General features: G+C 42.2%; 1 protein-coding gene and 2 pseudogenes across 1 annotated transcript in view; 2 read left to right on the top strand and 1 right to left on the bottom strand.

Moving 5' to 3' along the window:
- ITLN2 (intelectin 2) overlaps positions 1-18,269 on the top strand; it is a 55,940-nt gene that overhangs the window by 6,281 nt on the left and 31,390 nt on the right. The gene's annotated exons all lie outside the window — the stretch shown is intronic.
- On the bottom strand, positions 662-1,251 carry LOC138430141 (neurotrophin-4-like; annotated as a pseudogene).
- On the top strand, positions 16,055-17,004 carry LOC138429062 (heterogeneous nuclear ribonucleoprotein D-like pseudogene; annotated as a pseudogene).

Below are 18,269 nucleotides of genomic sequence, written 5' to 3'. Positions count from 1 at the left end.
ATTCTTCCATGCTCAGCTTTCTTGATAGGCCAACTCTCACCTCCATACGTGACTACCAGAAAAACATAGCTTTGACTAGACAGATCTTTGTTGGCAAAATGATATCTCTGCTTTTTCATATGCTGTCTATGTTGATCATAGATTTTTTTCCAAGGAGCAAGTGTCTTTTAATCTCATGGCTGCAGTCACATCTGCAGTGATTTTGGAGCCCCAGAAAATAAAGTCTGCCACTGTTTCCATTGTTTCCCCATTGTGTCCCCTGAAGTGATGGGACAGGATGCCATGGTGTTTGTTTTTTGAATGTTGAATTTTAAGCCAGCTTTTTCACTCTTCTCTTTCATCAAAAGGCTCTTTCTGCCATAAGGGTGGTGTTATCTGCATATCTGAGGTTACTGACAATTTTTCCAGCAATCTTCTTCTTTTTTTTTTTTTGGCTATCATCATCATCATTTTTACCCTCAAGTTCATTCAGGGTAACTCCTATTCATCCTTCAAAACCCCATTTGGTTTCACCATCTGTCTTGCCCAGAGTGAACTCTCAACAATTTTTGTGACCATTTGACAAGTTCCTAGACTGAGGCCCAGAACAGCCAGGTCCCTCCTGAGGTTTTTCAGCGTCCAGCTCCTCTTCCTCTATCTGCCCAGTTCCAGGGCATGGGTCTCAGGCCTGGCCAGTCCAGCTTAGGAGCATGTAGACATAGGTGGTATCAATTCAAGTCCATCGCCAGCCAGCCCTGGGCATCAGTGGTCAATGCCCACAGGTAGGACTGCTTGGCTTTATACTCAGACACCCAGTGCCTCTGGCCCACATTCCAGCAGCCTCCTCCATCCCCGCCAGGGCCATCTTCCTCAGTGCTGGCAGCCTCACAGCGGGTTTCAAAGAAGTACTGGCACAGGGGACTGCCGCCAGCTGCAGGCACCTCCTCCAGCAGTCCGGGGGTCTGTCACCAGCTGCAGATGGCATCACACAGGCCAGCCCTCCACAGCAACTGGTTGGTGCTGTCTTGCTCACCCCTCACAGATTGCAGTCAGCTGGGCTCCCCAGAGGCCTCGGACTCTAGCAGAAAAAGCAGAGGGGGCCCCATGAGGGTACCCCTGGATAGGGCTATGCGGGGTGGGGGGTGGGACAAGAAGTCTCACTCAGGTGCTGGAAATGGGGTCGGGGCGAGGGTGGGGGTGGGGCTCCACTGGGACACTGGGGAGGAGGAAAAACAGGAGGATGGGAAGAGAGCCTGAGGGGTGGGGGAGCATCTCGCTGAGCACCTGTCAGCACCTCCTTACCTCTGAGCTCCAGGGCTGGGGACCCCTGGTTCCAGGAGGCCCATGCTGGGGACATAGGTGGCCTCCTAACTTCCTGACATCTCAGGAGACGGAGGGGGCAACCATGTAGGGTGACCTCCTTAGTTCCCCTCAGCTGTCTCTGGCATGTCGGCTCCTCCTCCTGCTTGCTGGCGGCAGGGTCAAGAGTTCTTCCGGCAATCTTGATTCCAGCTTGTACTTCATCCAGCTTGGCATTTCACACAATGTACTCTGCATATAAGCTAAATAAGCAGGGTGACAATATGCAGCTTTGATGGACTCCTTTCCCGTTTTGGAACCAGTCCATTGATCCATGTCCAGTTCTAACTGTTGCTTCTTAACCTGCATACAGATTTCTCAGGAGGCAGATCAGGTGGTCTGGTATTCCCATCTCTTGAAGAATTTCCCACAGTTTGTTGTGATCCACACAGTCAAAGGCTTTGGTGTAGTCAATAAAGCAGAGTGGATGTATTTCTGGAACTCTCTTGCTTGATCATCCAATGGATGTTGGCAATTTGATCTCTGGTTTCTCTGGCTTTTCTAAATCCAGCTTGAACATCTGGAAGTTTGAGGTTCATGTACTGTTGAAGCCTGGCTTGCAGAATTTTGAGCATTACTTTGCTAGAGTGTGAAATGAATGCAGTTGTGCGGTAGTTTGAACATACTTTGGCATTGTCTTTCTTTTGTACTGGAGTGAAACTGACCCTTTCCAGTCCTGTAGCTACTGCTGAGTTTTCCAAATTTGCTGGCATATTGAGTGCAGCACTTTCACAGCATCACCTTTTAGGATTTGAAATAGCTCTGCTAGAATTCCATCACATCCATTAGCTTTGTTTGGAGTGATGCTTCCCAAAGTCCACTTAACTTCTCACTCCAGGATATATGGCTCTAGGTGAGTGATAAAACCATCATGTTACCTGGGTCATTAAGATTTTTTTGTACAGTTCTTCTGTGTATTCTTGCCACCTCTTCTTAATATCTTCTGCTTCTGTTAGGTCCATACCATTTCTGTCCTTTATTGTGCCCATCTTTGCATGAAATGTTCCCTTGGTATCTAATTTTCTTACATAGATCTCTAATCTCTCCCATTCTATTGTTTTACTCTATTTCTTTGCATTGATCATTAAGATGGCTTTCTTATCTCTCCTTGCTATTCTTTGGAACTCTACATTCAAATGAGTAGATCTTTCTTTTTCTACTTTGCCTTTAGCTTGTTCAGCTCATAGAGGGATAATCTGATGGTGCCCACCTGTGAATGGATGCAAAAAAGAAGAGATTAACACACCCCTTCCAAAGGCTGGCCCTTCCCAGAGATGTTTTGCAAGACTGAAGACCCTTTCTACTTTACTTCTTCATTGCCTCTCCCTCTCTATTCTGCCTTTCAATTTTTCAATATTTATTTATTTGGCTGTACCAGGTCTTAGTTGTGGCATACATACAAACTCTTAGTTGCAGCATGTGGGATCCAGTTCCCTGACCAGGGACCAAACCTAGGCCCCTGGCATTGGGAGCACAGAGTTTTAGCCACTAGACCACCAGGGAAGTCCCTATGCTGCCTTTTGACATTAGTTCCTCATTGCTTCTCTCCCTCTGGCCCTGTAAAAGAACCTGGCATCCAGAAGATGGTTACTTGGAGACATTAGTCTGCTATCTTCTTGCAGTCAGCCAGCTTTCTGAATAAAGTTGTATTCCTTGCCTCAACACCTTATCTCTTGTATTCACTGGCCTGTCATGGGTTGAGCAGAGTGTGGTTACACATTCAATTGGTTATACATTCAGTTGGCTTCACACAGCCGAGGGCTATGTGGTAGGTCCACTTTAAGAATCATTCTCAGGTTAGGTGTCCCCAGAATGCCGGTTTTTCTTTTGATCAAAAAAGAAAGAAAACAGGAAACTATGAGAAGCATTTAAATTGAGGACTTGTTTTGCATCTATCAATTCATAGTAAAAACAAAATAAACAAAGAAACCTCAAAATACATTCTTTCACCAAGACTGGGAACTTTTGGAAAACTAAAAAGTTAATGGACTGTTGATGGTGGTGGAAATGGTTACAGACTTTTCTGGATGCATTACAGCAGCATACTTCAGTGGTTATAAAATTGTTCACACCCTGAAGTTCAGTAATCCCTTTCATGGGAATCTGCCTTAAGGAAGCAATTAAACAGAAGCAAAAGCCTGTATAAATATATATACATATATGTGAAAGATATCCATTGTAAGCATGATTTATGAGTAAAAACCTGGGAAGAAGCCAAATTCTCAATAATAAACAAATTATTGAGTTAAAACACAAAGGCCAATGAAATAGTATGCAGCTATTAAAAATGATAATTACAAAGCCCATGTATAAACACAAAAATGTTTATGATTTTTGCACATACACATACTGAAAATACAAAATAACATCCATCATAATTACATCTATGTGGAAAAATACCTATAAGCAATGTTGGTAGACGATTTAGATGAATCAAAATAATTTTCTTAAGTAGCAAGGTTGTAAAGTGCTTTTCCTTTAAGAAATTTTATTTGAATGACATAGTAGATTATAGTTTTTTCTATTAAAGAAGTGATCTGTCATGTAGAACCTTGCCAGTGGGCTCTGCCAAAGTGTAATTAAAAAAAAATTTCAAAATATGATTCATATGACTGTAAAGTGAACATGTGTCAGATGTTTATTTAACTCATTAATGAGGAATCTAGTGGATAGTAAAGCTGATTCAAAGAGAATTTGTGGAATAGAGATTTATATAGTAGTCAGGAGGAGCCTTCTGGAATAAGTCAACCAAGAAACAAACTAGACAACAAAACTTTGGGGTAGTCTTCAATCATTTATGCTTTTATTAGACAAAAATTGACAAATTAATGTGTAGCTTCAGTTTAAGCCCGAATTAATTTTAAATAGTAAATTAAAGGTATGTACCTTACAGCAGCACTGTCCAATAGAAGCATAATGCAAGCTGCATATGTAATTTAAATTTTTCTATTAACTCTGTAAAAAAGTAAAAAGAGAAGGTGAAATTAATTTTAATATGTGTGTAGCCAAAATATTATCATTTCAATATGTAGTCAATGTAAAAAATTATTCTCTTGCTTAGCCTTCAAAATCTACTGTGTATCTAATAAAGCTCCGCTCAATTTGTATGCTACATATTCATTACAGTTGTTGATGTTGCATTTAGGTTTCATAAAATTTACAGTCAAAAGAGTTGTTCCAAGTCTAGTTAAAAATATACTGGAAATTCTCTGGTGACCCCGTGGTTAGGACTTGACATTTTCACTGTTTGAGGAACTAAGATCCTGCAAAGTTAGGACTTGCCTAGCGGTCCAGTGGTTTAGACTCCTTGCTTCCAAAGCAGCTGGTGTGGATTCAGTCTCTAGTCAGGGAACTAAGTTTCCACATGCTGCACTGCAAGGCCAAATAATAAAAAGTAAATAAAAAATAACAAATGGAAACACAGATGTCGAGAATGGACTTACGGACACAGTGGGGAAAGGAGAGAGTGGAAAGAACAGGGAAAGTAGCATTGATGTATACACACTATTATGTGTGAAACAGACAGCTGGTGAGATGACGATGCTGATGTTCAGTTGATCAGTCGTGTCTGACTGTTCGTGAGCCCATGGACTGTAGCACACCAGGCTACTCTGTCCTTCATCATCTCCCAGAGCTTGCTCAAACTCATGTCCATTGAATCAGTGGTGCCATCCAACCATCTTGTCCTCTGCAGTCCCCTTCTCCTCCTGCCCTCAATCTTTTCCAGCATCACGTTCTTTACCTGGGAGTCATCTTTCCATCAGGTGGCCAAAATAATGGAGCTTCAGCTTCAGCCCTAATCTTCCAGTGAATATTCACAGTTGATTTCCTTTAGGATTGACTAGTTTAATTTCCTTGCCGTCCACGATACTCTCAAGAGTCTTCTCCAACACCACAGTTCAAAAGCATCAATTCTTCAGTGTTCAGCCTTCCTTATGGTCCAACTCTCAAATCCATTCATGACTTCTGAAAAAACCATAGCTTTGACTACATGGACCTTTGTTGGCAAAGTGATGTCTCTGCTTTTTAATACACTGTCTAGGTTTGTCATAGATTTTCTTCCAAGGACAAGCATCTTTTAATTTCATGGCTGCAGTCGCCATCTGTAGTGATTTTGGAGCCCCGCAAATAAAGTTTCTCACTGTTTCCAGTTTCCCCATCTATTTGCATGAAGTGATGGGACCTGATGCCATGATCTTAATTTTTTGAATGTTGAGTTTTAAGCCAGTTTTTTCTTTTCTTTTCTTTTTTAAAGCCAGTTTTTTCACTCTCCTCTTTCACCTTCATCAAGAGGCTCTTTGATTCCTCTTCACTTTCTGCTACAAGGGTGATGTCATTTGCTTATCTGAGGTTATTGATATTTCTCTGGCAATCTTGATTCTAGCTTATCATTCATCCAGCCTGGCATTTCTCATGACATACTCTGCATTTAAGTTAAATTAGCAGGGTGACAATATATAGTCTTGACATACTCCTTTCCCAGTTTGGAACCAGTCCATTGTTCCTTGTCTGCTTCTAACTGTTGCTTCTTGACCTGTTTATAGGTTTTGCAGGAGGCAGGTAAGGTGGTCTGGTATTCCCATCTCTTGAAGAATTTCCCACAGTTTGTTGTGTTCCTCGAATTCAAAGGCTTTAGCATAGTCAATGAAGCAGAAGCAGATGTTTTTCTGGAATTCTCTGCTTTTTCTGGTTCCTCTGCCTTTTCTAAACTCAGCTTGAACGTTTGGGGGTTCTCGGTTCATGTTCTGTTGAAGCCTTGCTTGGAGAATTTTGAGCATTACTTTGCTAGCATGTGAAATGAGTGCAATTTTGCGGTAGTTGGAGCATTGTTTGGCATGTATAGCTGGTGAGAAGTTGCTATATCAACACAAGGAACACAGCCTGGCACTCTGTGATGACCTAGAAGGGTGTGGTGGTGGTGGTGGGGAGAGCAGGGAAGCTCAAGAAAGAGAATATATGTATAATTATAGTTGATTCACATTGTTGTATGGCAGAAACCAACACATTATAAAGCAATTTTTCTCCAATTAAAAGATTAAAAAAAAATAACAATAAGATTCCACAAGGTGTGTGGCTCAGCCAAAAACAACTTCCCCAAACCCTACCTATGATACAAATAAAGACAAAGACCTCTGTTATAAAAAAGTATATATATATATATGTATATATATATTTAAAAGTTTTCCAATAACTCTAGCTTTAACATTTAAATTAATTAAAATTAAATAAAATTAAACATTGGGTTGTGCTTGCTATATTTTAGGTGGTCAGCAGACACCTGTGGCTGTGGTTAGAGCATTGGACAGCCTAGAAGGAAAGGGTGAGATAATCCTTGGGGAAACCTCTTGGACCATGCTTGTGTATGACCTTGAAACTACAGGCAGTCATCCTTTCACCTTATTTGTGAGTTTTGGATAATTTTTATCAAGAGTTATGAGGGTATATAAATTATCTTGATTTTTAAAAACAGCTTTATTGAAATATAATCCACATACCATAAATGTGTAATTAAATGTATAGTTTAACTATACATAAATGTATAGTTGAATGGTTTTTTTAGTATATTCACAGAATTGTGTCATCATCATCACAATCAAATTTAGGACATTTTTATCACCCCCCAAAAAACCCCATACCCGTTGCAGTCACACCCCATTTCCCCAAACCCTCTCAGCCCTACATAGCCACTATTTTTTTCTATGGATTTGATTATTCTTAATATTTCATATAAATGGTTCATTTACTTTGTAACATGTATCAATACTTAGTTCTTTTTTATCACCAAAAATATTCTGTTTTATGAATTTACTATATTGTATTTATCCACTTGCCAGTTGATGGATTTTCAGGTTATTCCTCTGATTTTTTTGTGTTGACTGAACTATGGATATTGCCAGCCATTATGGGGCTGCATTCAGCTGGGAATTTGGCAGGGGCTCCTTAGTTCTCCTCCATGCCTCTCTCTCCACGTTGTGTCTCACTCTCCATGACTGCTGTCTCTCCAACAGGATAGCCTGGACTTCCCTATCCATGGAGACTGAGGTCCAAGAGAGGGAAAACAGTAGATGCCACTTCTTAAGGGCTAGGCTACTCCTACATATTTTCTGCCACATTCTACTGGTCAAAGAAGTGACAATGTTAGATTTAGAGAGAGGAAAAATAGGCTACATTGTTTGATGGGAGGGATGATATGTGTGTAATCGATGGGTAAGGAATGTATATGGGTTACATATTTGGATTCTAGCTACCACACCCACATTTATCAGTCATTTTAAAATTAGATGGGGGCATCTGACTTGTGGACAATGGGCTGTTGGCAAAAATGACATATTTCATTGCCAGGCTAAAGCAAGAAAAACCTGCAAGATACTCCAGAAGTATTATTTCTTCTGCAACTAAGAAGGCCTCATGGTGTAATTACTGTGACTTGCTCCACAGATGATAATTATTTTGCAGTTTCCCAGACCTGCAACTGACTTTGCATTCAGTTCAGTTCAGTTCAGTCGCTCAGTTGTGTCCGACTCTTTGCGACCCCATGAATCGCAGCACACCAGGCCTCCCTGTCCATACCAACTCCTGGAGTTCACTCAGAGTTGCGTCCATCGAGTCAGTGATGCCATCCAGCCATCTCATCCTCGGTCATCCCCTTTTCCTCCTGCCCCCAATCCCTCCCAGCAGCAGAGTCTTTTCCAATGAGTCAACTCTTCGCATGAGGTGGCCAAAGTACTGGAGTTTCAGCTTTAGCATCATTCCTTCCAAAGAAATCCCAGGGCTGATCTCCTTCAGAATGGACTGGTTGGATCTCCTTGCAGTCCAAGGGACTCTCAAGCATCTTCTCCAACACCACAGTTCAAAAGCATCAATTCTTTGGCTCTCAGCTTTCTTCACCGTCCAACTCTCACATCCATATATGACCACTGGAAAAACCATAGCCTTGACTAGGCGGACCTTAGTCGGCAAAGTAATGTCTCTGGTTTGGAATATGCTATCTAGGTTGGTCATAACTTTTCTTCCAAGGAGTAAGCATCTTTTAATTTCATGGCTGCAATCACCATCTGCAGTGATTTTGGAGCCCCCCAAAATAAAGTCTGACACTGTTTCCACTGTTTCTCCATCTATTTCCCATGGAGTGATGGGACTGGATGCCGTGATCTTCGTTTTCCGAATGTTGAGCTTTAAGTCAACTTTTTCACTCTCCACTTTCACTTTCATCAAGAGGCTTTTTAGTTCCTCTTCACTCTCTGCCATAAGGGTGGTGTCATCTGCATATCTAAGGTTATTGATGTTTCTCCCGGCAATCTTGATTCCAGCTTGTGTTTCTTCCAGTCCAGCGTTTCTCATGATGTACTCTGCATATAAGTTAAATAAGCAGGGTGACAATATACAGCCTTGATGTACTCTTTTTCCTTTTGGTTTATTTGGAACCAGTCTGTTCCATGTCCAGTTCTAACTGTTGCTTCCTGGCCTGCATACAGATTTCTCAAGAGGCAAGTCAGGTGGTCTGGTATTCCCATCTCTTTGAGAATTTTCCACAGCTTATTGTGATCCACTAAGCGCAGGCGGCGGCGGCGGCGGCGGGCCGGCGCAGTAAGCGCGGCCGAGAGCTACCTCATGTCCGAGGTCAGGGGCAGCGGCCTAGAGTGCCAGGCTGCAAGGGCGCAGGAACGGCCAAGAGGAGCTACCGCGTGTCCGAGGTCGGGGTTGATCGCCAGGAGAAGCTACCCCGCGTCTGAGGCCAGGGGAGGTGGCCAGGAGGAACCACCCCATGTCCGAGGTCAGGGGCGAAGGCCGAGAGGAGCCACCCCACGTCTGAGGCCCGGGGAGGCGCCCGAGAGGAGCCAGCCCGCGTCCGAGGCCAGGGGCGCCGGAGGCCAAGGGCGGCAGCAGGAAGGAGCAACCCCATGGCCGAGGCCAGGGCCTAGACCAGGAGCAGCAACCCCACGCCTAAGGCTAGGGGCGGCGGCCGGGAGGGGCAACCCCACCTCCAAGGAGTGGTGGCTGTGAGGGCGCAGGAGGGCCTAGGGGAGCCATCCCACGTTGAAGGTCAGGAAGGGTGGCGGAAGGAGATACCCCTCATCCAAGGTAAGGAGCAGCAGCTGTGGTTTGCTGGAGCCGCCGTGAAGAGATACCCCACGCCCAAGGTAAGAGAAACTCAAGTAAGATGGGAGGTGTTGCAAGAGGATATCAGAGGGCAGACTTTGCATTAACAAGTAATAAAGCTGTGTTGTGATAAGCCACTTAATTTGGAGGCTGTTTGCTAGGGGAACATAACGGCCTTAATTCTGATGAAAACGTATTGCTTATGTCCTTACCGCACCTCTAAACCCAAGACCGCTGCTGCTGCTGCAGCTTTGACTTCTTGTTGCCCGCCTCATCTACTGAGCCTGCCTTCATGCTGTTGCTTATGACTTCTCTGGATAAACATGTTTAATATAGCTTGACTCTGGGATCTCCCATCCTTAGTGGCTGGTGTACCTGGCTCATTGGTCTTGGATTTCCCCCTTGGACCTGTTGTAGGGTCATAGCGAAGAGAGGGATCTGCCTCAAAGTTAAAACTTGAAGGTCCCCGTGGCCTCAGTTAGGCTTAACTGCAAAAAACTGTAGGCAAAGGGGAGCTGTCTAGAAATTTTTAATTTAAGGAGTGATTTGGGGAAAAAGACTTGAAGAATGATTTGCTCATAAGAGCAGGATATATGGCTCTGACTTTGTGACTGATAATTAAAAAAAAAACAAACATATATTTGGTCTTCATTTCTATTTCTGGCACAGAGCTCTAAGACCCTTGGAGTTTCCTAAGGGATGAGAAGGATACAGATATAGTCTGTTATGCAAATGAGGTGAAATTTGAGCCCCACCTAGGGATGGGGGCTGGTTGCCCAGAGAACCAACCCTGGGATTAGAGGGTTGGAACTCTCACTCCCACCTCTCTTGACCCTTAGGGAGGGGAGATGGATTGGAGGTTGAATCAACCAGTGATCAATGATTTAGTCAATAAAACCTGTGTAATGAAGCCTCCAAAACCCCCCAAAGGACAGGGTTCAGAGCTTCTGCGTTGGTTAACATGTGGAGATTTGAGAGTAGCAGTCTCAGAGAGGGCGTAGAAGTTCTGAGCCTTTCCGCCATACCTTGCTCTGTGTATTTCTTCTATCTGGCTCTTATTGAGTTATATCCTTTCATAATAAACTGATCATCTAGTAAGTAAAATGTTTCTCTGAGTTCTGTAAGCTGTTCTAGCAAGTTCATTGAACCCAAGGAAGGAGTCAGTGGAACCTCTCACCTATAGCCAGTAGGTCAGAAGCACAGATGACACTCTGGACTTGCAACTGATTGTCTGAAGTGGGCAGAGGGGGAAGTCTTGTGAGTCTGAGTCCTTAACCTCTCACTGGATAGCATCAGAATTGTGTTTAATTGTAGGACACCCAGCTAGTGATGCTTGGCAGTGTGGGGAAACCCTCCTCCCTCTACTAGAATTGGGTGCAGAATTCTTTTTTTTTTTTGGTGCAGAATTCTTAATGGCAGAGGAGTGAGGCTGAAGAAAGGGAGATCAGTTAGGGAAAGTAGTGTAACTGTTACTGCCAAAGTCAGTAACTAAATTTACATTACATAGTGTTTTATAGCTGAACTTGGATCAGTTATTATTAATCATAATTCTATAAGATAGTCATTGTTCTGTTTTTGACTGGAATACCAAGGTTTGGGCATGCTGGAGATTTGCAGTTACTAATAGGCAAAGCCAGTACATTCATCAGTTCATTCATGCAATCTTATTTAATTCAAATCCCTTTTCAGAATCCTTCTAGGTGGATCACTGCTCCCAAAACTTCACATCCTGGCACACACAAACAAGGATGATATTTACATGGCATTACTGAGGGAGGTGCTTCTTAGTATTGCCAATAGAGGACATTCTGGTGGTGGGCATTATACCTAAAGTCTTTTGCTAAGATAACGGAAAATAGGAAAGCCATATAAATAATATTCAAATATAATTTTAATTGAAGTGAACATTTAAGTGGTTATGAAATATGGTTTTGGTTTTTGTATCACTATAAAAAGTTTACAGCCTTCAGGATCTCCTGGGACGCCTGTAACCTGTTTACACTCTACAAAGGTGCTAAGTTACAGGAGCTGGGAAACTCTGGGCAATGCACTGCCTTGTAAGCTGAGAACACAGTGATGAAGGAGACAGAATGTTTACCCACAAGAAATTATGTCTAATAGGCAGAACCCAACAAAATGATTATTACGATGTAGTTTAATAAATCTGATGACAGAAGTGTATCTAGGGTGCAACCTAACTCAGGCTAAGGGAGTGGAGGTATACTAACCATTTCTTTTCTTTCGTTTTGGTTTTCTTTTTTCACAGAGGGAGGTGTTGGGACTCAGGCCAGGCTGCCCCCAGATATGCCAAAATGGTATATTGATTATTTTGAATGGGAGATACTTAAGGAAAGGCCAATACAAGAGGAATGCTCTGGCCTTCCTCTCTGTCTCCTTGAAAGTAGAAAATAAATTTCTCACGTGAAAGGTATCCTCCCTGCACCTGGAGATATAAGGATACCCTTTTCAACAGGGTTAGTGATATTGGGGCCAAGAAGTGTGTATAAATAAACTTTGCTACTTGAGTAAACTCTGTAGATTCTTCATTAGTTAAGCACCCAAAGCCTATGTTTTTCTTATCAATTCCTCACAAATTTATTGTTTGTCTAAAAAGTCTAAAAAACTGCTTCATAGGTACCATTCCTGGGATCTCTGTGCACACAAATTTGTTTTTTTCCCCTCTTGTTGATTTGTCTTGTGTGAATTTAATTACTAGACCAGCCAAAATAACTTGAGAAGGGTGAGGGAAAGTTTCTTCCTCCCCAACAGTAGCATTTATTTGAGGCTTAACATGATATTTTACAAATAAAATATATATAAACACAAATGCACATTCAGTCATAAGGCAGATAACAAATGACAAGTAAAAACAAAGCAAATCAATTGGTGACTATGAAACTGTGTAACTGAAATTGGGACTTGAACCAACGAGGCTGGGACTCAAATCTAGCCAAAACTCACACTCTTCCTACTGAGATCATACACCTAGCTTCAGCATTTAATGAAGCCCAGTTCCTTGATACCTCATTGCAGAAAGAATTCAGTGAGAAACAAAGTGACAGGGAAGAAGTGGTTTTATTTAGAGAGAAAGATACTCGACAGGGTTATGCTATCTCAGAAGGTGAGAGGCCCCGAAATATGGCATGGTTAGTTTTATGGGCTGAGTAGTTTCATAAGCTTATGAGAGTTATTGCAACTGTTTTGAGGCACTGGGCCACCACCCACCTTTTGACCTTTGACGGTTGACCTCAGAATAGTCACGGTACCTGTCAGTCAGTCAGTTCAGTTGCTCAGTCATGTCCCAACTCACATAGCTTGCTCAAACTCACATTGATAGAGTGGGTGATGCCATCCAGCCGTCTCATTCTCTGTCATCCCCTTCTCCTCTCACCTTCAATCTTTCCTAGCATCAGGTCTTTTCCAATGAGTCATTTCTTCACATCAGGTGGCCAAAGTATTGGAGCTTCAGCTTCAATTCCTTCCAGTGAATATTCAGGACTGATTTCCTTTAGGATTGACTGGTTGGATCTCCTTGCAGTCCAAGGGACCCTCAAGTCTTCTCCAACACCACAGTTCAAAAGCATCAGTTCTTTGGCACTCAGCTTTCTTGATAGGCCAGCTCTCACATCCATACATGACTACTGGAAAAACCATAGCTTTGACTAGACAGACCTTTGTCAGCAAAGTAACGTCTCTGCTTCTTAATATGCTATCTAGGTTGGTCATAGCTCTTCTTCCGAGGAGCAAGCATCTTTTAAATTTATGGCTGCAGTCACCATCTGCATTGATTTTGGAGCTCCCCCAAATCAAATCTCTCACTGTTTCTTTTGTTACGCCATCTATTTCCCATGAAGTGATGGGACCAGATGCTGTGATCTTCATTTTTTGAATGTTGAGTTTTAAGCCAACTTTTTCACTCTCCTCTTTCACTTTTATCAAGAGACTCTTTAGTTTCTCTTCACATTCTGACATAAGGGTGGTGTCATCTGTATATCTGCAGTTATTGATATTTCTCCCGGCAAACTTGAGTCCAGCTTGTGCTTCATCCAGCCTGGCATTTTGCGTGATGTACTCTGAATATAAGTTAAATAAGTGGGGTGACAATAAACAGCCTTGATGTACTCCTTATCCAATTTGGAATTAGTCTGTTGTTCCATGCCCAGTTCTAACTGTTGCTTCCTGACCTGCGTACAGATTTCTCAAGAGGCAGGTCAGGTGGGCTGGTATTCCCTTCTCTTGAAGAATTTTCCACAGTTTGTTGTGATCCACATAAAGGCTTTGGTGTAGTCAATAAAGCAGATGTTTTTCTGGAACTCTCTTGCTTTTTTGATCATCCAATGGACGTTGGCAATTTGATCTCTGGTTCCTCTGCCTTTTCTAAATCCAGCTTGTACATCTGGAAGTTCATGGTTCATGTACTGTTGAAGCCTGGCTTGCAGAATTTTGAGCATTACTTTGCTAGCATATGAGATGAGTGCAATTGTGAGGTTGTTTGAACATATTTTCGCATTGCCTTTCTTTTGTATTGTAATGAAAACCAACTTTTTCCAGGCCTGTGGCCACTGCTGACTTTTCCAAATTTGCTGGCACATTGAGTGCAGCACTTTCACAGCATCATCTTTTAGGATTTTAAATAGCTCAGCTAGAATTCCATCACCTCCACTAACTTTGTGACGCTTCCCAAGGTCCATTTGACTTTTCACTCCAGGAATGTTTGGCTGTCGGTGAGTGATCAAACCATCATGGTTATCTGGGTCATTAAGATCTTTTTTGTACAGTTCTTCTGTGTATTCTTGCTACCTCTTCTTAATATCTTCTGCTTCTGTTAGGTCCGTACCATTTCTGTCCTTTATTGAGCCCATCTTTGCATGAAATGTTCCCTTGGTAGCTCTAATTTTCTTGAAGAGATCTCTAGTCTTTCCCATTCTGTGTTTGCCTCTATTTCTTTGCATTGATCACTGAAGAAGACTGTCTTAATCTTTTCTTGCTGTTCTTTGGAACTCTGCATTCAGATAGGTATATCTTTCCCACTTTTGTCCTTTGCCTTTCACTTCTCTTCTTTTCTCAGCTATTTGTAAGGCCTCCTCAGACAAACATTTTGCCTTCTTGGATTCCTTTTTCTTGGGGATGGTTTTGATCACCGCTTCGTATACAATGCTATGAACCTCCGTCCATAGTGCTTCAGGCACTCTGTCAGATCTATTCCCTTGAATCTATTTGTCACTTCCACTGTATAATTGTAAGGGATTTGATTTAGGTCATACCTGAATGGTCTCGTGGTTTTCCCTGGTAGGTATGTCATTTAGCTTGCTGATCTGTTACAATGAACATATCCTGAAGGCTCAAGGAAGTCAACTTGTCTTCCATCTTGGGCCTATTTGTTTCTATTATCTTATGTCATGTCCTCAGGCTATGTTACTCTTTTAAAGAATGTGCTTTGCCCCCTTCTCTCCTGTTTCAATTATAAACAGTAGGACATAGTTTTGTCTTGTACAGTAGAAAATCTTTTACAAAATCATTTTAAATCAACAGAAGGCCAATCATTAATAGCTTGGCACTACTTTTGTTTTCTCTGATGCCTCCACTAGTACGGCTGGAAATTGTTTTGGTGGTTGTCTCCTGCTTGAGATGCATTGCCATACGTGCTTTGTTTGCCAGTATGCTAGTCCATATCCAGATTTCCCATAGTTCTACGCAGTATCTTCATGCCACCCATAGCCACTAGTTGTGATCAGCACTATAGGCACTAAGCAAGGTTCTGAGACTCAGTTCCTGTGTGTGTGTATAGGCTTCCCCATACCAACAAGCAATATTTGGATGCCACAGGGTATCTGAGCATTTGACTCAATTTTAACACTGCCTGCCCAGAGATAGAATCAGATTCCACAGGTAAAGTGCTCAGTCCCACAAGCTGTAGTTTTTTGATCACTAAGTCATGTCCGACTCTGTGACCCCGTGGACTGCAGCAAGCCAGGCTTCCCTGTCTTTCACTATTTCCCAGAGTTTGCTCAGATTCATGTCCTTTGAGTAGGTGATGTTATCTAACCATCTTACCCTCTGCTGCCCTCTTCTCCTTTTGCATTCAGTCTTTCCCAGCATCAGGGTTGGGGGTGGGGCCCACAAAGGGCAGAAACCAGGGTCAATCAGGAAGCAGAGATAGTGAGGGGAAATCTTATGCAAGAGCCCTTATTGTGGTTTTCACAGGAAGAGGTAAAGCAGGATAAGCAGGTTTAGGATTGGCTAGTTTGATAATTTCAGCAGGCTCTGGGGCACAGGGGCTGTCTCTAACTGTCTGATTTCAGGTCCTTGGTAACTGGGGCAGGTTGATAGTGTCCTGGACTGTGAGACCCTCACAGACAGGAGGCTGAGGGTACCAGCCCTGTATTGGTTGGTTTGCACATGACAGAAAAGTTCACAGGCAAGTTATTTGCTACCCTTAGGAATTAGCTAACCCTGACAGGGATAGTTCTTCCAGGGCAAGTAAGGCCCCAATAAGTCAAAATATTAAAAAATTCAAGGAATGGGCCCTTCTGCCATCATTTTCAATTCAACTCCATAAAATGCACCATCATCGCTGCTGCCTGGACTCAGGCTCAGCTGGTGCTGCACCCCCACCATGCAGCATGTAAATAAGTATGATGACCCAGAAGAATTTTCAGAGGGCTACAAGATCAACATCAGTAAGGATCAGCAGGATGATAGTAAAATGTTTATTGGAGCCTTTAGTTGGTATATAAGCAAGAAAGACCTGACTGAATACTTATCTCACTTGGTAAGCTGTAGGCTGCATAATCAAAACAGATCCGATTACTCAAAGATGAAGAGGACCTGGATTTGTGCTTTTCAGAGATGTTGCTAGTGTTAATAAGACTTTGGAAGTGAAAGAACACTAACTAGATGGCAAATTGATAGACCCCCAAAAGTCAATGCTTTAAGAGGCAAGAAATCTCCTAAAAAGATTTTTGTGGGTAGCTTGAGCCCAGATACTTCTGAAGAACAAATTAAATAATAGTTTGGAGATTTTGGAAGGGTTGAAATATTGAACTCCCCATGGATACAAAAATAAATGAAAAAATGAGGATTTGTTTTATCACATATACAGATGAAGAGCCAGTAAAGAAATTGTTAGAAAGCACCTATTATCAAATTGGTTCTGTGATGAAGTGAAGTCACTCAGTCATGTCCGACTCTTTGCGACCCCATAGACTGCAGCCTGCCAGGCTCCTCTGTCCATGGGATTTTCTAGGCAATAGTACTGGAGTGGATTGCCATTTCCTTCTCCAGGGGATCTTCCCAACCCAGGGCTCAAACCCGGGTCTCCCGCATTGTAGACAGATGCTTTACCATCTGAGCCACCAGGGAAGTCCAAGGAACGCTTGGCAGTGGTGGGATGTGATGAGTAAATTAAAAAAAAAAAAAAAAAGCACAACCCAAAGAGATGTACAAGCAACAATAGGAATGGGAGGAAGGGGAGCTGCTGCTGGTGGACCAGGTGGAACTAGGATCATGGTGGACATCAGGGTCAAACCCCAAACCAAATATTATGATGAAAGATATGGAAGGTAGAAGAGTACCTATGATATTGTGATTTATAAAAATGTATCTGATCATTCAGGTGATAATCAGAATATATGAGAAATATATATTGGTCTTCATCCACAGTTTCTGTCTTACAGTTCCCTAAACCCTTGGAGTTCATTGAGTGATAAGAGCACTGAGATAACATTTGGTCTCTTGTCCTCCGTTCCTGAAAATGCTTCAGGGAAAGCCAAAACAATCTTGAGGAAGGAAAAACAGAGCTAGAGGAAGCAGGTTCCCTGACTTCAGACTCTCCTACAAAGCTATAGTCATCAAAACAGTGTGGTACTCTCACAAAAATAGAAATATAGATCAATGGAACAAGATCAGGAGCCCAGAAATAAACCCATGCACCCATGGTCAATTAATCTATGATGAAGGAGGCATGACAACACAATTTTGAAAAGACAGTCTCTTCAACAAATGGTGGTGGGAAAACTGGACTACAACATGGAAAAAAATCAAATTAGATCATTCTGTAATACTATACAAAAAATAAGCTCACAGTGGATTAAAGACCTAAAGTTGAGACTAAACACTATAAAACTCCTAGAGGAAAACATAGGCAGAGCACTCCAAACATCGATGGCAGCAGTATCTTTTTTGATCTATTTTCCAAAATAATGGAAATAAGAAACAAGAATAAATAAGTGGGACTTAATTAAGCCTAAAAGCTTTGGCACAGCAAAGAAATCCAGAAACAAAACAAAAGACAACCCACAGACTTGGAGTAAATATTTGCAAATGATGTGACTGATGAGGGGTTAGTCTCCAAAATCTGCCAATGGCTCATGAAGCTTAATGTCATCAAAACAAACAATCCAATCAAGAAATGGGCAGAAGACCAAAATAGACATTTCTCCAAAGAATTCATATAGACGGCCAAGAGACACATGAAAAGATGTCCAACGTTGCTAGTTATTAGAGAAATGCAAATCAAAACTACAATGAGATATCAACTCACACCAGTAAAATGGTTATCATCAAAAAATTCACACAGTAAGTGCTGAAGAGGGTGTGGAGAGAAGAGAACCCTCCTGCACTGTTGGTGGGAATGTAAATTGGTATAGCTACTATGGAGAATAGTATGGAGGTTCCTTAAAAAAGCTAAAACTAGAGTTGCCACATGACTCTGCAATCCCACTCCTGGGGATACATCTGGAGGAAAACATGGTCTGGAAGGATGCATGCACCCCAGTGTTTATTGCAATACGTTTACAGTAGCCAAGACATGGAAGAAACCTAAATGCCCA

Source organism: Ovis canadensis, chromosome 1 (genome assembly GCF_042477335.2).
Source record: "Ovis canadensis isolate MfBH-ARS-UI-01 breed Bighorn chromosome 1, ARS-UI_OviCan_v2, whole genome shotgun sequence".
NCBI lineage: Eukaryota > Metazoa > Chordata > Mammalia > Artiodactyla > Bovidae > Ovis > Ovis canadensis.
The sequence above is the reverse complement of the archived record's forward strand: the minus strand, read 5'-3'. Positions and strand labels throughout refer to the sequence as shown.